Source organism: Desmodus rotundus, chromosome 8 (assembly GCF_022682495.2).
Source record: "Desmodus rotundus isolate HL8 chromosome 8, HLdesRot8A.1, whole genome shotgun sequence".
NCBI lineage: Eukaryota > Metazoa > Chordata > Mammalia > Chiroptera > Phyllostomidae > Desmodus > Desmodus rotundus.
The window spans coordinates 124,160,663-124,180,991 of record NC_071394.1 but is presented as its reverse complement, the minus strand read 5'-3'; the positions used below and the strand labels follow the sequence as shown (position 1 = coordinate 124,180,991).

At 41.7% G+C, this 20,329-nt stretch overlaps 1 protein-coding gene and 1 pseudogene across 2 annotated transcripts in view; both read right to left on the bottom strand.

Annotated features, from left to right (window-relative positions):
* Positions 1-20,329, bottom strand: part of CTDSPL (CTD small phosphatase like) — a 115,536-nt gene that overhangs the window by 94,444 nt on the left and 763 nt on the right. The window lies entirely within an intron of this gene.
* LOC112309730 (uncharacterized protein C3orf38-like) lies at positions 12-19,237 on the bottom strand (annotated as a pseudogene).

The window sequence follows — 20,329 nt, the reverse complement described above, 5'->3', positions numbered from 1 at the left end:
ATCTTTTTGACCGACTCCTTTCCAAATAAAATAGTTAACTGGAGTCTGTGTTTGCCACTAATAACTATGACCCTTAAAATGGGATTCAAACATCTTTAAAAGCCTTCTTAGCACCCTTTCACTTTAAAAACATCTTTTTTAAAAAAAAAACATCTAAAGTGAGATTAAGCACTCAGAATATTTGTTGCAACTCAGGTAGAGAGAGGCAGGATTCACATAATATGTCCGTCTGTAGTCAAAAAAGATATTTTGACTAAAATACGTCCACATAGTATCTGGGAGAGTTTCCGTGCAGACATACAATGCTCAGTGCTTGCAGGAGTGTCCAACCGGTGGCTGTGGGCTGCATGCAGCCCAGGGTGGCTATGAGTGTGGCCCAACACAAAATCGTAAATTTACTTAAAACGTTACGAGATTTTTTTGTGGTTATGTGTCACAATGTATTTAATGTGTGGCCCAAGACAACTCTTCTTCTTCCAGTGTGGTCCCAGAGATGCCAAAAGGTTGGACTCCCCTTGCCTTCGAGGAGTACCTACACTCAGTTCTCTTTTGTTCAAGAATGCCTCGTTTCTACTACTCAAGCTTGGTCTCCAGTGCCACTATCCAATGCTGGCCTCACTTGATGCTGTAGTTCGTCGGGACCACATAAAGTGATTATGTTATGAAAGGCCTCTGGGTCACTGGGCTCAAATGCTGCAGCCGATTTCACTGATGTTCTAGGAACAAGGGAAGCCTCTCCAATGACTCTCAGGTTGATAAATTTGATTTTCCAAGTATTCTCCACCAAAGGGCAGCAGGTGAGTCCAAAAATTTGTTCAACAGTGCCCAAGGAAGTGTTTCCTTGGTGGACAGTCCCGGCAACTGCGACCATAACCAGACGTGGGGGAGAAGCAGCACATTTCAGTCCATGGGAAATCAAGGTTGTGGCTAAGAAAAAGATATTCTTCTTTCTCTAGGAACGGCAGCAGACGAGGGCTCACAATTCCTGCTCCTTGATAGTCTCCCACATTTTATTCAGATGTGATGTCATAAAACCCAAGCTTGACATCATGCCAGAAGAGCTGTGGCCCCCATTCACCTTGAGGTAGTCCAAGAAAAGAACTCTGAGAATGAAGAAGTTCAAAGAACCAGGGACAGAATTCTCCTAATCCACGAAAATCAACTTTTTCATCTTTTTTAAATCTCTAAACTCCTGCTGTTGAAAGACACTAATGACCTCCGAGGTCTTAACTGGCTCTGGTGTTGTCTTTAATTTCAGATGTAACTGCTTTATCCAGTAATCCTTTGTGTGCTGGATAAGATTGTATCTTTTAGTAGCTGAGGTATGAAAACCGCTTGTGATGTCAAGTACTTAAACATGACATCTCGGTGGACGATTTCTGACTGTGCGCTAATACTGCACGAGCGGCATGTTGATGGGCCTCAGGCTGCCCCGGGCAGGTGGTCACAGCGTTGCCATGACCTCCTCGTTATCCAGCGGGCCGAGCAGGTCAGACAGCCCCCACACCGTCTGGGCAGCTGAGCCCTGACAACCCGACCCCAGGAAGGGGGAAAAGGACGACGTCAAAACTGTGGCTCCTTTTCTCCACAACCTCTCCAACACTTGTTGCTTCTTTTATGATGGTAGAAAAAAAGGGAACCCAGTGCACTGTTGGTGGGATTGCAACTGGTGCAACCACTGTGGGAAACAGTATGGAGTTTCCTCAGAAAACAAAAAATGGACCTGTCTTTTGACCCAGCAATTCCACTGCTAGGTTTATATCCTAAGAACCCTGAAACACCAATCCAAAAGAACCTATGCACCCCAATGTTCATAGCAGCACAATTTACAATAGCCAAGTACTAGAAGCAACCTAAGTACCCATCAGTAAATGAATGGATCAAAAAAACTATGGTACATTTACACAATGGAATTCTATGCAGCAGAAAGAAAGGAGGAGCTCCTACCCTTCTCAACAGCATGGATGGAACTGGAGAGCATTATGCTAAGTGAAATAAGCCAGGTGGTGAAAGACAAATACCATATGATCTCACCTTTAACAGGAACCTAATCACCAAAACAAACAAACAAGCAAAATATAACCAAAGACCTGAAATTGAGAACAGACTGACAGTGACCAGAGGGGAGAGGGAAGGGAATTTCAGGGGAAAAGGGTGAAGGGTTCGTAGGAGCAATTATAAAGGATACATGGACAATGGGGGGCGGGGTGCAGCTGGAAAAGGGAGGGAGGTGGGGAGGGCTGGGGGTTGGGATGGGGTGGGGGGAAAAGGCAGAAAACTGTACTTGAACAACAATAAAATTAAAAAAAAATGTCGCTCCTTTAGGTCCTAGGGGCCAGCGCCTTGGCAATAGGCACTGGCAGTGCCTTTCCGGTTTTCCCCGCGGGAGCGCCTTCGGTGTTCCAGACCCTTGGGCAGACGTGATCGCCAGTGAGGTCAATCAGGACCCAGTGCTCCAACTTTTCATTCCGGGCTGGCCAGGACTAGGCGGAGTCCCACAGATCTCATTTTAGGGAAGTACTGAGAATCAACCTTCCACAGGGAGCTGGTTATAGAAAACCATCTTAAAGCTTTACTTTTTATTTACACACCTAGATATAGTGTGTAAGTGAAGAGCGAAGTCTATCACTTCTTCCAGAGGTTTAGGGATAAAAGCTGCTGCATTCCTGACCTTTACTATAAACTGTAAGTTCTCTCGTTATTACTATGCAGAGTATACAAGTGAATATGGAAGAGGCTTAAGAGTTAATAGCAAGACTCACGGAAACAGAATTTGTTATATAAATTACAGAACATGCATTGTAAGAAAATGTGGCCTGTCAACTTGGGTAAGCCCTAGAATTTATGCTGCCTCTGGCAGAAGTAGAAAGAAGCATCTTTTGGAAAAATATGGTTGTGCCTTTCAAGATGTAACTCTCAACAGGCTTATGATATTCCCCAAATATTTCTTAGGTTTCCTTTTAACAGAGTCAGACAGACTAGGTTTGACTACTGCCTGTACAATTTGATAGGTATAGACCTATATCACATAGGCATGTTCTCTGAGAGTGGATGCCCACAGAAGTAAAATGGGAATTACAACACCTACAACTTAAGGTTGTGGGAGGATGGAATGGGATACATGTGTAATGGTATACAGTAGTCACAAAATAAATGGTAGCTTCCATGGCATTTTGCATACCTTCTTAAAGGACTGTACTTGGGCATCTCAAATACATGGCCAAGTACATGGCCAAATACATCGCCAAATACACAGTCTCATTCATCTTTGCATTCCAAGCACCTGGTACAAATGAAGAGCACAATAAACGTTTACTGAATAAATGAATTAGAGATAATATTAATAAAGCATTTATTAAACATTTTGATATATACTATGTAATACATATATATTATTTAATCCTCACAATAACCTGAGAGATTAAGTGATGTGTTAAAGTTTGCACAACGCTTCAGTGATGGAGCTGCAATTCAAACCCAAGCCCATGGCCTTGAACTCATACTCTACTGCATCCTGCTCAGGCAGTGTGGGAAGGTGTGGACAGAAGGTGGCGTTTTGGCTGGATCTTATAGGGTGATGAAGAATCCATCAGGCTCACGAGGGAAAAGGCACCCCGGGAAGAGGAACCAGTACAGGCACAGTGGAGTGAAAACATAGCCTGTTTGCGCTCCACAAGTAGTCCATCACGGCACGAAAGGGGCACCTGGAGAGGAGGCCGTGAAGGTGGTCTGCAGTCAGTCCGTGAAGGGCTGCAGGCAGAGAGATGTCCTGTTTCCATCTTGGCGCCGCTGGGCAACCATTGAGAAACAGCTTGGTCCCGCGGCAGCACGATTGGAGCTGCGCTTTGGAAACGCACACCCAGCGGCCTCACCAGGGCAGAACCGGAATGAGAGCCCAGTCAGGAGGCAGGAAGACGGAACGCAATGTTAGCCAGTTGCCCAGCCCTCCTTCTCTTCTCTGAGACTCTGATCATCATCCACATTATTTTCTAAGTGATGTGTTAACCTTAGCGGCAAACGGAACTTTGATCTCTGTACAAACTGGGTCACGCTTCCCGGGTGAGGATTTCATTCTCAGAAAAGTTACGCCTGGTTTATTTAACTGGTGGCAAAAGAACTCAGGCGACCCAGTGAATGAGCGCAGCTCCTCTCTACAGTTTCAGGTAGCACAAACACTTCCTTCTTTTCTGCAGACATGTGTGGATGGCCTGGGAGGTGCCCCACACTCTCCAGGGCCCAGGCCCTCTCTAGAGAGCTGGGACCTCAGCACATGTATTTCTGTTCTAGTGATATTCTATTGCTTCGTTCTCTTAGCCTCCATCAAGACAGTCACTATTTTTTACTATTGTATAACTGCGGGAGACTACATTTTAAACTCAAATGCTTATTTATCTTATCTTATACTTCTGTATTAGCTTTCTGTAGAAGAATACACATGATCAGAAGAAATTCTCAGCCCCAATTTTAAACCTGAGGAAAAGATATACTGTACAAAATCTGTTTGGGTAAGTTCCTAAAAAAAAGGACTGGAGAAAGTCATAGATTTTATCTTTCAGAGTCTACCCTCCCCACCCCCGCCCTCCACTGCAAAATGCAGAATAAGTCCGCCCTGCCAGATTGTAAAATGTCTTGATCTTCTCTTCTGCTTAAATCACGAACCCAAAATTTACTTCTGAGGGAGTGCTGGTACTATATTAAGCTTAACACTGCTTCACATTAGGGAGGCTGATCAAAATTTAAGGAGAGATGTCCAGAATAGACCCACACATATGAAGTCAATTGATTTTTAATAAGGTTCAAAGGCAATACATACAATAGAGAAAGAATGGTCTTTTCAATAACTGGTGTGGACACAATTGGACATCTATATGCAAACAAATAAATCTCAATTTCTGCTCTTCAAAACACATCTTTAACCTCTCACACCCATCGGGATAGTCACTATCGGAAAGACATAAAATAACAAATACTGGTGAGGACCCAGAGAAACCCAAACCCTGGTGTTCCTGGTAGGAATGTAAAAGGGCACACTGCTAGGCCACACAGTATGGCTGTTCCACAGAAAATTAAACCTGGGGTTACCAGCTTATGCAGCAAGGGCACTCCTGGGTATGCACCGAAAGAACTTAAAGTAGGGACTCAAACACTATTGTACATCCAAGTACCCACGCTCACAGCATTACTCACAATGGCTAAACCATGGAAACAACCCAAGTGTCCACTGAGGGATGAACAAAACACACAGTGGTATGTTTTCTATATCATATGTATAAAACTACATACAATATATATGTATATATTTGTGTATATATACATACACACTACACACACACAAAATGTGATTATTATTCAACCTTAAAAGAAAGAAATTCTAACATATGCTACATCAATTAATCTTGAAAATATTACACTAAGTGAAATAAGCCAATCATAAAAAGCCAAATACTGTATGATTCTGCTTATAGGAGATACCCAGAGTGGTCAAAATCAGAGAGAGAAAGAAGAGCAGTTGCCAGGGGCTGGAGAGTTGGGGGGCTGGGGAGTTACTATTCAATGGGTACAGAGTTTCAGTTTTACGAGAGGAAAAAAGTACTGGAGATGGACGGTGGTTAATAATTGCACAATATGAATGTACTTAAAACCACTGAATTGTACACTTTAAGATGGTTTAAAAATTGGGAAATCCATCGCTAAGGGAATGACAAGACAAACCACAGACTGTGAAAAAAATACTTGCAAAAATTCAAGACACTGCTTGTATCTAGAGTATGTAAAGAAACTTCGAACTCAATGATAAGGAATGAAACGATCCAAATTTTAAAAAGTAAAATGGGCAACAATTTGAACAGACACTTGACCAAGGAATTTCTATGGCAGGCAACGACCTAAAGTGAACCTCAGCACTATCAGTAGTTAGGGAAATACAAATTAAAACCATAACAAGATAGCCTGTACATACCCACTGGAATGGCTAAAATAAAAAACCGACAATGCCGAGTACTGACAAGGATAAGGGGGAACTGGGACTGTCATACACTGCTGATGTAAATGCAAAATGGTACTACTGCCACTTTGGGAAACAATTTGGCAGGTTTTTTAATAAAGTTAAAGATATACTTGCAAACTACAGTACATCCACACCGCCGAATACCACTTGGCAAGAGCAACAAGCTGCTGCTACATTCAACCACCCGGATGAATTTCAAAGGCATTACACTAAGTGAAAGAACCCGAACCCGAAAGGCTACACACTGCGTGATTCCATTCATACGACATTCTGTACAAGGTGGAAAATGATAGAGAAAAGAGCAGATCAGTCATTGCCGGGGGCCGGGCGGGGAGGGAGGGTAAGTGCAAAGGGGCACAGGTAAGATTTTCTGTCTTGATTGTGCTGTATGAGTTTGTCAAAACACACAGAACTTTGTAACCTTGGATAACAGGAAAAAGAATGATTTTTACTGTATGCAAATTTACCTGGATAAAAAAAATTAAACTTGAAGTTCAAGGAGAGAAGCGAGGCCTACGCCAGTGAGTCAGGGCATACTGTAGAGAAGAAGAATTAATGCTCACCAGTAAGTGCTTATACACTTGACAGAGTTAACAGCTACTCAAATTATACCCTCGCTTGATTACTGCTATGAAATGTATTTGTTCTAACCAAAACAAAAATGAATATGCTGAGCCGTTGCTTCCAAGAGGCTAAAGAAAGTACAGCTCTCACTGAAGGCTGTGGAATTAAAGTCAATGGTTTCCGACTTGAACATAAGTGAGCCGCATACTTAGAACAAATTTGTGATAGGCTAAGCATGAAAGCTACATCTTGATAAGAATGCAGAGGGAGACATTATATACAATTGAAAGTACAGTATGAATTCTTATTGTCATACTGACTTCTCCCTGACTCTGAAAGGCTACATTATTCACGCCATGTTGACAAGGCCGAGCAGTTTGTTCTTCAACATGCCCCGGAACATTGAAAGCTTAGGTGAAACGCTACTTTTGAAAGGTAAGAAGAATAGGGTTAGTCATCACATCTTAAGCCAGCTCTCTGAAGTTTTTAGAGTGCTTTAAGGACCAAATTTTTAAAACATTTTGGCAAATAGCCTTAACACAAATTATAATTACAAAGAAACCTTTCAGTTTCTAACTTGAAGCAGCTACTCGGAATCAAAATGAGCTATTACTTAGGCGGGTTACATAATCCTTAGCATCCATAAAGACCACTGTTTGTTAGGCCCCGGTTTCAGAGAACTGTGCCACCAGTGTTTTCAGTTTTGATCCCAAATATAAAAATGTCCACATCCCAACCCAGTGCTACAAGCAGTTCCTAAGTCTTTGCTCCGTTCTGTGATGTTATTTCAAAGCCATAAAGGCAAATATTTGCTTAATTTTATTTTAAATAAAGGACTGAATGTGCATTCTCATTTTTTAAAAAAATAGAAAAACGTATGTGACAAGATTAAAGGAAAGAAAAGTATTTAAAGAAAGATTTTTTAAAAGAAAGGTCATTATAAATACTGAACTTTAAATGTCTGGTAAATCAAGATTGAAGATCTAAAAAATAACTTTTAGGGTATATATTGTACCTTCAACATTTCCCAAGAGAATCCTTATATTTCTTTTTTTTTAAGTAGCTACAATATATGCTGACCAGTAATGACCATGGCAAAATACATTACTGTCAAAGCAAATGAGAGGGGAAAAAAGTGTATTTGACTCTAGAATGACCTGTGGCCAGAGTGTTTCCTGATCTCTGCCAGTCCTGGCTGAGAGGATCCAGTGACCCTGCTGGTGATGTCACATGTCCCCTCTTCCCACCCCCGACACCATTCGCCCCACTGCTAGGTACGTATCTGAAGGACACGAGATCAGTATCTTGAAGAGATATTTACACCCCATGTTTATTCCAACATTATTTACAATAGCCAAGACATGGAAACAAGCCAGGTGTCCATCGATGGTTGAATGAATTAAGAAGAGGTGGTATGTATATACAATGGGATACTGTTCCGCTGTAAAGAGGAGGAAACCCTGCCATTTGTAACGACACAAATGGACCTGGAGGACATTACGCTAAATAAAACAAGTCAGACAGAGAAAGACAAATACCGTCCGATCTCAGTTAGACGGGAAATCTTAAAAAAAAAAAATTCATAGGAAAAGAGACCAGAATTGTGGTTGCCAGAGGAAGGAGGTGGGGGGGGATTGGGTGGAGGTGGTCATAAGGTATAAACTTCTGATTATAAAATAAGTACGTGTTGTGGATGTGAGACACAACATGCTGACTACAGTGAACAATACTATGTGGTATACATTCAAAAGTTGCTAAGAGAGTAAATCCTATCATAAGGGAAGAATTTTTTTGCAACTATATTAAGTGATAGGTGTTAACTAAACTCATTGTGGTAATCATTTCACAACACAGACATATTTCAAGTCATTATGCTACAGACCTTAAACGTAAGCTGTGCAGTGTGTCAATTATACCTCAATAAAACTAGAAGATACATAAACTAATACCTCAGAATGAAACTAGAAGTTGGGTGGTCCTTCCCGAAAACCCAGTCCTGCCACTTCAAACGGGGCTCCTCTGCAGCCAGGGCACTCCGGTCAAGTGCAGCACGGGGCAGGTCTCTGAAGCCCTCAGACCTCCTTCAGGGGCAGCGCAGACTGGAACCAGTCTTTCCCGGTCACTGGCCAGGGAGCCCTGTCTAGTGCTCAGGAGTGCTGCTGAGTCCAAAGACAAGCTCCTTGGTGTTTGCCGCATGGAGACTTTTCTACTTAGTTAAGTGAATTCTTTCTTTATTGAGTAAAGAAAATGAAAAGACATGTGTTTAAATGCACTTGCCTGCCAATCAAATAGAATATCAGATCAAAAATACACTGAAATCAGGACACTCCTAAACACTGATCTAAAATTTTGGTGTTAAGACCAAAACTTGTGAATCCATTCTTTTAAGACATTTGTCACGGGAGCCCTACTGATCTCAACATGATTTCACATCGAGTTTGTTATCATTACTCTTTTTTTAGGGGACAGTCAGAATTCTCAAAACACTAACTCAGCTTGCCTTTTACACAGGTCATTAGCACACTGCTGAAACAAACCTTTAAAATGGCAACTTTCCTACCCCAGTCTTCCTGAAAATGCTCACTGTAGTTAGGTCTGAAAGTACATGAGGGGATTTCTTCTTCCAGGAAGATGGAGCAGACATAGCTCTTCCTAGTCTTCCCACTAAGTACGACCCAAACGCTGTTTATAGAGCACACTCCAGGAGATTCTGAGAGGTGGAGAGAAGAAGGCAGACCAGCTGGGGGCTCCGAGATCTGAAACAACATGGCGGCAAAGTCACCCCCTCTTTTTGCCTCACGCAGCCCAGACTTGGAGCTGAAGAGGCTGCATACAGAGAAACACCAACAGTTGTAGACAGCTGTGATCAAGGCACCAGGAAAAAAGGATGGTCTAGCAAGATGGAAAACTTCCAGATGATGACTGTTCTACTGCACCCTGACACCCTCCGCAACACACACACACACACTGGCCCCAACCCCACCCATCCAGCAAAATCCAATGGGCACTGAGAATTCCACCCTCATCAGGGAGTAAGGATCCGCCACCCCTGCTGGGGTAGTGTCAGAAAAAGCCAAGAACTGCATCCCTCACAGCTGGTTATGAGTCCTTTCCTTTCCTGTATGGTCAGTGCAGACCACACAGCCGGCTTGGACTTCTATCCCTACCCAGTGGTAATGAAGGGCTCCTCTCCTCCCAACTGGGGTGGGGCCAGAGAAGGCGAAGGCCGAGTCCGGGCTTCCACCACTGCCTAGCAGTGGCAACACCACTCCCACTGCAGGTCAGGAGAGACCATGTGGAAGCTGGAGCTCCCTCCCTTGCCCAGCAGCATCCCAAAAGTGGCCAAGCGGAGATGCTAGACTTCCACCTCTACCTGTCAGTACTGAGGTAGTGCCGCCCCTCTTCTACTGGAGCAGTGTCAGAGAAAACCAACTAAAACAGTAGGTTTACATAAGATGCAGAGTTTCAACTGTAATTCAACTGCTACTCAAAGGATCTGAAAATCTCAAATGAAATAAAATAGACAGATGCTAAGACCAAAATGATGGAGGTGTTACACTTATCTGACAAAGATTTGAAAGCAGCTATGATAGAAGCAATTAGGAACACATTTAAAAGAAATAAAGAACATAGAAGGCCTCAGCAAAGGGATAGAAGACATAAAGAAAAACTAAATAGAAAATTTAGAACTAAAAGATACAAAAATTGAAATAAAAAGCTCAGTGGGTGCACTCAATAGCAGAATGGAGGGGACTAGGAACAAATTAATGAACTTGGAGACAGAATAATTAAGAAATTACCTAATCTGAATCAACAGAGAGGAAAGATGTTTTTTAAAGTTAGTATTGATAAACATGTGGGGCTGGAACAAAGGACCTAATATTTGTGCATCAGAGTCCCAGAAGGACAAGACAAAGGGCAGAACTTAAAAAAATACTTCAGGAAGTAATGGCTGAAACCCCCCCGCGTCTGGCAAGAAACACAACCCTATACATTTTCAAGAAGCTGAGTGAGCCGCAAACAGGACAAACACAAAGAAATATATGCCCAAATATATCATAACTAAACTTCTGAAAACTAAAGATGGTAATGTCACTCTGGAAGACAGTTTGGTAGTTTCCTACAAAACTCAAAATATTCTTTACTTTTTTAATCCTTACCAAGAACATTTCTTTTTATTGCCCCAGAGAGAGAGGAAAAGAGAGAGGAAGGGAGGGAGAGAAACACTGATACGAGAGACAATCATTGGTTGTCTCCTGTATGGGCCTGAAATGGGGGCCGAACTCACCACCTAGGTGTGGGTCCCGACAGGGAATCAAACCTGCGACCCTTCTGCTACGGGACAATGTTCCACCCAACTGAGCCACACTGGCCAGGGCCAAAACTAAAAATATTCTTACCATACAATACAGCAATGGTGCTCCTTCTTTTTTACCCAAGTGAGCTGAAAATGTACTTTGACAGAAGAACCTGCATACAAATGTTTACAGCAGCTTTATTCCTAATTGCTAAAACTTGGAAGCAGTCATGATGTTCTTCAGTAAGTGAATGAACAAAATGTGTGCACCACACAGTGGAATACTATTTGGCGCTAAAAAGAAATGAAGAAATGATGGAGCCATGATTAAACCACTAAGAAGCAGAGAGGAAACTTAAAGGCAATTTAGTAAGTAAAAAAAAAAAAAAGAGCCAATCTGCATACTTTATAATTCCAACCATGTGACGTTCTAGAAAAGATAAAACTACGGGGAGAGTGACAAAGATCAGTGGTTGCCAGGAATTGGGGGAGGTGCTGGTGGGGGGAATGAATAAGCAGAACAGGGAGGAATTTTAGGGCAGTGGAACTATTCTGTATGATACTGTAATGATGGACACAGGCCATTATACATTTATCAAAAACCCATAGAATGTGCAACACCAAGGATGAACCCTTGTGTAAACTTGGACTTTGGGTGACGTGTCAACGTAGGTTCACTGACTGCAATAATGTATCACTCTGGTGTAGGACATCAGTAGTATTAACAGTGGGAGGGACGTTCAACATTATATGGGAACTTTCTCTACCTTGGGTTCAACTTTCCTGTAAACCTAAAACTGCTCTAAAAAATGAAGTCTATTAAAAGTACAATGAACTGAATAAAAATAAAAATAAAGCACAACAAAACTCGTAGGACATTGGAAAAGTAGAGCTAAGAGGAAAATATGTAGCATTAAATACAGACATTAAGAAAGAGGAAAAGTCTCAAATCAATAATCTAAGCTCTCCTCCATGAACCTAGAAAAAGAGCAAAATAAACCCAAATCAAGCAGAAGGTAGGAAATAATAAAATAACACAGATAATGGAGTTGAAATGAGAAAAATCAATGAAACATAGAGTTGGTTCTTTGTAAACACCAAGAAAATTGAGAAACCTCTGGTAAGACTGACAAAAAATAAGATGGAAGACACAAATTAACAATATCAGAAATAAAACATGGGATGTCACTTTGGATCCCACAGACATCTAACAGGTAACAAGGAAATAGTACTATGAACAATTATGTACATAAATTTGACAACTTAGATGAAATGGACAAAATCTCAAAAACCAAAATGAAATATGAAAGAGATACTTTGGCTCTATAACTATTGAGAAAATTGAATTTGTGGTAAAAACTCCCCCAAATAGATGTCTCCAGGCCCAGATGATTTCACTACAGAAGTAACACCAATTCTACACAATCTCTTCCAGAAAAGAGAAGAGAGAACACTTCCCAATTTACTTTATGATGCTGAGCTAGACTGGATAAAGGCAATTAAAAAAGAACAAAATAAAACAACAAAAAACTATAGAGCAATATCACTCATGAATACAGATATAAAAAATTCTTAACAAAATATTAGCAAATAGAATTCACCAATACATAAAAAGAATTATATATCACAACATGAGGCTTACTCTAGGGATGTTAAAAACTTCATCGATGTAATCTACCATATTAACAGACTAAAGAAGAAAATTTACATGATCATATCGACTGATGCAGAAAAAGCTTATGATAAAATTCAACATTCATTCTTGATAAAAACTCAGAAAAATGGGAATTCAGGGGAACTTCTTCAACCTGATAGAGACATCTACAAAAAACCCTACAACTAACATTGTATTTAATGGTAAAAGACTGTTGCAAACAAGACAAAGACATCCATTCTCACCATTCTTATTCAGCATACCTCTAGAAGTTCTAGTCAATGCAATAAAGCAAGAAAAGGAAATAAAAGGCATACAAATCAGAAATGAAGAAATATGACTGGTCTTATTTGATGACATATTTATCTATGTAAAAATCCCCAAGAAATCTACAAAGCTGCTCACAAATAAAAGGTGGGCTCAGCAAGGTGACAGGATAAAAGAAAACCATACAAAAGTCAACTGTATTTCCATATGCTAGCTGAACTATACTATATAGTTCTATGTACTGAACACTTTTAAACACCTAAATTAAAAATATAATAAAATCACTTTAAAAAAGAAACACTTAGGACTGAGGGTGGGAGGTGGGGGAGGGTGAGGCAGGGGAAAGTGGTGGTGAGAAAATAGAGACAACTGTATTTGAACATTAATAAAAAAAAAGAAAGAAAGTTTCAAAGTAACAAAAAAGAAATACTTAGATGAAATCTAACAAAACATTAACAGAATTTGTATGTTAAAAATTATACAACCCTGATGAAAGAATCAAAGAATATCTAAATAAATGAAGAGATATACTGCATTCAAGGATTGAAGGAAGATTCAACATAGTAAAGATGTCAATTCTCCCCAAATTCATTTTTTTTAATTACAAAATCTTTTTTTTCTTTTTTTTAAAAATTTTTATTGTTATTCAATTACAGTTGTATGCCTTTTCTCCCCATCCCTCCACCCCACCCCAGCTGAACCCACCTCCCTCCCCCACCTCCACCCTCCCCCTTGGTTTTGTCCATGTGTCCTTTATAGTAGTTCCTGTAATCCCCTCTTCCCACTGTCCCCGCCCCCCCCCCCCGGCTATTGTTCTTAACTTCAATGTCTCTGGTTATATTTTGTTTGCTTTTTTCTTTTGTTGATTATGTTCCAGTTAAAGGTGAGATCATATGGTATTTGTCCCTCACCGCCTGGCTTATTTCACTTAGCATAATGCTCTCCAGTTTCATCCATGCTGTTGAGAAGGGTATAAGCTCCTTCTTTCTCTCTGCTGCGTAGAATTCCATTATGTAAATATACCATAGTTTTTGGATCCACTCGTTTGCTGATGGGCACTTAGGTTGCTTCCAGTACTTGGCTATTGTAAATTGTGCTGCTATGAACATTGGGGTGCACAGGTTCTTTTGGATTGGTGTTTCAGGGTTCTTAGGGTATAATCCCAGCAGCGGAATTGCTGGGTCAAAGGGCAGTTCCATTTTTAGTTATCTGAGGAAATTCCATATTGTTTTCCACAGTGGCCTCACCAGTCTGCATTCCCACCAACAGTGCACGAGGGTTCCCTTTTCTCCACATCCTCTCCAACATTTGTTTGTGGATTTGTTTATGTTGGCCACTCTGACTGGTGTGAGATGGTACCTCATTGTGGTTTTAATTTGCATCTCTCTGATGGCTAGTGATGCTGAGCATCTTTTCATATGTCTCTGGGCCCTCTGTATGTCTTCCTTGGAGAAGTGTCTGTTCAAGTCCTTTGCCCATTTTTTAATTGGGTTGTTTGTCTTCCTAGAGTGGAGTCGTGTGAGTTCTTTATATATTTTGGAGATCAGGCCCTTGTCTGAGGTATCATTAGCAAATATGTTTTCCCATACTGTTGTTTCTCTTTGTAATTTGGTGCTGTTTTCTTTCCCAAATTCATTTTCAGGTTTAATTAAATTCCTATCAAAATCTCAGTAAGACTTTTGTAGATATAGACAAGATTATCATAAAGTTTATATAAAAGACAGTAACAGTAGGACAGCTACAATTTTGAAAAAGAAAAGTTGGAAGAATCATTCTATCCTAATTCAAATGTAATATTTTGCTATAGTAATCAAGACTGTATGGTATAGACAGAAGACACACAGATCAGTGGAACAAAATAAAGAACCCAGAAAAAGACCAATGCAAATATGCCAAATTGATTTTTGACAGAATTGCAAAAGAAATTCAAAAGAGGGAGGATAGCCTTTTCAACAAATGTGCCTGAAGTGATTAGAACCCACAAGCAAAAAAAAAACAAAAACAACAACAAAAAACCCAAACAAACAAAAAAACCCAAACAAACCTGAACCCAAGTCTCTCACCTTATAAAAAAAATTAACTCAGAATGGATCATGGTCTTATATATAAAATGTAAAAACCACAAAACATAAAAAAAAAGAATAAATTCTTTGAGATCTAGTGCTAGATAAAGAGTTCTTAGACTTGACATCAAAAGCATGATCAATAAAAGGAAAAACTGATATACTGCATATCAAAATTTAAAAAATTTTATCTGCAATGGGCCCTGTTAAAAGGATGAAAAGGCAATCTACAGACGAGGAGAAAATATTTGCAAACCACTTATATAACAAAGACTGATATCTAGACTATGTAAAGAATTCTCAAAACTCAACAGCAAAACAACAACAATAACAAAACCCCAAACACAAGCACTAGATACAAAGGGACATCTCATCAAAGATATACAGCACATAAAAAGTTGTTCAATATCATTAGCCATCAGGGAAATGCAAATTACAACCATAATGAGACAGCACTTAGCAGGATGGCTACTATAAAAAGTAGTGACAACATCCAATGCTGGTGAGGATGCAGAGAAAGTGGATGACTCACACGTTGTTGGTGAGAATGTAAATGGTACTTTGGTTCTGGAAAGCAGTTTGGCAATTTCTTAAAAAAGTAAATATACAGCTACCACATGACCCAGCAATTGCATGCCTGGGTATGGAGCCCAGAGAAATGAAGACGTGTGTTTACATAAAACCTGTGCACTAATGTTTATAGCAGCTTTATTTGTAACGGCCAGAACCCAGAAACAACTCAGCTGTCCTTCAAGGAGTAAATGCTTAAACAAACGGTGGTATATCCACATCATGGAATACTATTCAGCAGTAAAAAAGAACAAGCTATTAAGACAAACTACAACCTGGGTGAAAATCCAGAGAATTATGTGGAGGGAAAAAGTCAGTTCCAAGATCACATATTGTTCGAGTCCATTTATATACATTCCTAAAATGACAATGTTTTAGAAATGAAGAACAGACTAGTGGTTGCCAATGGGCTAAGGAGGGGGTAGGGATGGGAGAAAAGTAGGTGTGGCTATAAAAGGGCACCAGGAGGCACCTTCCTGGTGATGGAATTTTTCTGTATCACGGCCATGTCGACATTCTGATTTTGTACTATAGTTTGGCAAGATGTTAACATTGAGGGGGAAGTGGGTAGAAGTGATAGGGGATCTTCGTGTGATTTCTTACAACTGCATGCAAATCTACAGCTATTACTAAATTAAAAAAAATTTAATTTAAAAACGTTAAACAAACTGAATCTACTTCAAATCTCTCTGGCATCTGAAAGAACTATAGCTTCCAAGATTCTTCTTGCAGTAATTTTGTTAGCAGCTGAAAGGTTAAAGGTTTCTGAGTTAAGCTTAAGGGAGGAAGACATTTGGGAGAAATCTACCTAGCACCTTAGGCCAAAATATCTGCTAAAAGCACATGTGCCTACAAAAATCTCATCAAGGGGCACGTATGAGGTTACAAAGCAACCATTTAGTGAGAGTTGATATGTTCTTGCTAACAGTGCATATTAATTGAGGCTTTTTTGTTTCATTATCACTCAATTCCCTTTAAATTATTAATATTTATTTTTCTCCAAACAGCTAGGGGAACTTTCTTTTCTATTTTAGTTTAAAAATTTTCATCTGTAAAACATAAGTACACTGTCATTTCCCTCACTTCCCATCCCAGTCTTCTCCCCCAAGAAAATCTTTGTTGTCAGTTTGAAGTATTTCTTTCTAGATTTTTTTTGTGTATTTCTAGACATATGTGCAGCTTTGCGTGTGTATGTTCTTACAAAGATAGAATCATACTATTTATACTGTTTTCAAATTCTCCCCTCCCTCCCAAAAAATGTCTTGGAAGTTTATATGGCAGTATATTTAGATCTGATTTCACTCATTCTTTTCAATTGCTTTGTAGTCGTCTGTGGCACTGATGTACCATATAGTCTGTTTGCCTGCTGACACTTAGGAAGACTCCAACTTTTGCTATTGCAAGTAATGTAGCCATCAGGAAAGGCCTTCCACATGTTTCTTTGAGCACATACGAGGACTATTTCCCTAGGAGAGAAACCCAGAACTAGGACTGGAGCTTTGAAGGAATAGCCAGGGTTGCCAACTGACTGAACCACCACCCTTTTTTCCAATCATCTCCTCTTTTCCACTCTTTTCCTATCATCTCCTCTCCTCCTCCCACAACAAAGGCTAAAAAAGCTGGAAACTCACTTTGCTTACAGCTAGGGGTACCGTGTGACCCAGTTCTGGCCACTTAAACATCAGCAAAAGTATGTTTTGGGGTCCCTAGGAATGCTTTTGCTTTCCAGGTAAAAGGGACAGACATGACTGGCACTGTCCCTTTTCCCTGTCCTAACGGTGGCTGTGGTGTTTGGAGGGGTGGCAGCCTTCTTACAACATGAAGGAAAGCCAAGAGAATCACAATGATGTCAGTCCTGACCAATGAGTTGCTGAATCAAAGCCGGCAGTAGCCCACCTCCAGACTGCATGCTAGGTGAGAAGAATGAACTCCTACACTGGTATAAGCTGCAGTATACGTCTGGTTTCCTGTTACTTGTAGCCAAATGATTCACTCCTAAATTACTCTCTAAAAATATCTGTACTCACAAAGATTACTATGTCACAAAAATCTGTAAGAGTATCCATTTCCTAAAACTTTTATTTACTTAGAATGTTGTCAATCACTTAAATGTTTAACCAAGCTGTCCTGCAAATGTTTCATAGGAAGTGGAGCGGCACTTCGTACATTTATTGGGCACGCGGATTTCCTCTTCTGTGACTTTCTTGTTCATATCCCTTGACCATGTTTCTACTGCATTGACTTTCTCATATTGATTTGTAAGAGTCCGTTTCCACAGAGCAAAGCAGACTGAATTAAACTCAACGGGAACTTTGTCTCTGCATCTTTACACTCTCAATCCAGTCAAACACAAATGAGAAATAAAGTTTCCATGACAGGCCAGGCTGACAGTGACAACTGTGACGGTCATCTCTGAGTGGTACACTATCACAGAGCAGTGTGTCAAGCAGTAATTCAATTCGTGCAAAACACAACAGCCCATGTTAGCACTTCCTTTACAAATCTACACCTTAAGCAAGGCTTGTAAAATAGCAACACACTGGTGAACCAGGCTGAGTCCTGAACGTGTATCACCTCATCTCAAACCCAAGAGGCACTCATTATTACTCCTATTTTACAGAATAAATGATGAAAGCAAACTTTTAAAACCAATAGTTTCTTTCCTACCACAAAACTGAACAACAGTCCAGGTCCCATATTTAAAAACAAGATGATTAAGTGTTTAGCTAAAATTAAAAATATGTGAAATACATGATGCCTGTCTACCTAAATACATCGACATGCTTCACTTAGAAGCATTGCTCAGCATGTTTAGTGGTTCATGAATCTGAAGACGCTGTTCCAAAGTTTGGCTCCCAAGTTGATTGCCACACTGCAGTTAACCAAAACTATTTCCATTTTTTTTAAGTGAAAAAAATCAAGTAGGATTTTAACGCTTCAGCAAGAAGAAGCTACTAGCTAGCTATCCCACCCCAGATCAAGAAGGCAAAGAATTCCTCTCATCAGTTAACAATCAAGCAGTCTGACACTAGAAAACAAACAAAATGAGCTGTTAAGGACGATGAAAGACTGTGGTGAAAAGCAATGTAAACAAGGAGAAGAGAACATGCACGGTCCTGAGTATTTGGACACGGTGTGGAGTTTGGATAGACTGACTCTACTTCAGAAACCCTAGCAGCTGGAGGAAAACAGAGAATTGGGAGGCCCCTGCTCCTGCAGTCAGGTGTGGGGTGGCAGGAGGGCCGAGGCCCTGCCAAATACTTCTTTGCTTTATGCCACGCCTCTCCAAATATTTCTTTACTTTATGCCACGCCTCTCCTCGCAGAGCTGTGGATTCTCTCTCTGGCAAAGCATCACACAAAGCACTCAACGCACAGCGGGTGAGGAGCACACGCATCAAACCTCCTTGATGCCTTCTACTAAACCCTCCCGAGGGGTCACACCCGGCCCAGAGCCCGCAGGCCAGGGCCCCCAAACTGACTGTTCTTACGGCAGGAAGACCAGACCACCTAGGTGCTGCCAGCTGGGGCTGCAGGTTGACATGGAGGTTTACCTGAAGCACCCTCCTGTTGAATTTTTTAGCCGGTTTGTAAGGCACGGAAAAATGCCTAGGGGAGCCTGAATTCTCGTTTCACATAAAAGAAAACAAGTCTGCAGACACAACGTTTCCAGTCTGCAAAAGTGCAAATGGGTTGACAGATCCCCAATCCGAGGATCCCTCTGGTGGTTTCTGGCATTTTTCTGGGGGGCTGGCGTCCCCGCTTGGGGAGAGGCAGTAGAGTGTTCCCCCAACCCACCTGGCTTCCTCACCCCATGGGCGCAGAGCGGGTGACAGCACAGGGAAAGAAATCAGACCCTGTTTCAGAGGCAGGTGAGGCCAGGCCAGGCTTGCAGAGGTCTGGGTGGGCTACGCCCGACCTCCATCCGGGTGTTTGCTGGGGCACAGAGTGAGGTGAACTTTAGTCACCAGCACAAAACAAGCCAGATTCCTCAGCCTTTCAAAACCAATCTGTCCAGCCTTCAGGACAGCACATTAGAGGAACCACGAGCAGGGCACGTGAGAGGGCAAGTGAGAGCGGGGACACCAAGTGTCAGAGGGGGCAGAGACAAAGAGAAGAAGAGGAAGAGGGAAACAGAAGAGAGCCACGGAGCCAAAATGTGCCCGAGTGGAACCATGAGCTGCAGCACGGTGCTGGCTCGCTGGGAAAGGACACACCTGGCCCCCCACGGCTCCCTAGGTACCTGTGAGAGCTGGGCCCCAAATGGGCCCGGGGGAGCCAGGCTTGGCAGGTGCTCCTAACAGGCTGGTGTCACCGAGATGGCAAAGAGCAGAGAACCGGGGTGCTTGGTGCTGTCCACCCCCCCGAACTAGCACTTGCACAATCAACTAAACACACCCAGGCACACAGCCTCACAGTCTGGTGGACACACGGAGCACAGGCAGGCGCCCACATCTGCACACACAGCCTTCGTGTGTGAGTGCACGCACACCCCCTCCCAGAGCCAGCTGAGTGGCGTGGGAACATAATCACACACGCACACAAACTCCATCAGGAGTGAATGCACACGCAACACCTCTGCACGCTCACGCCTATGCAGGCAAAGGTGTCTGTGTGTGTCTCTCTCACGCCGCCCAGCCCCAGGCCCGTCACTCACACACACACTCACACACACACACACACCCAACCTCTGGGGTACATGCAAACCTCTACATGAGACACACACACAAACTCACTCACAGCCCGTTAGGGAAACATGCACTCGCAGCCTCTGTTAGGTTCACACCCATCCTTGCAATCTCTTAGGTGGAGTGTGCGCCCACGTTGGCACACACACCCTCACAATCCGTCAGGCGCATGCACACACTCACAACCGCTGTCTCGTGCACACACGAAGCCTACCAGGGC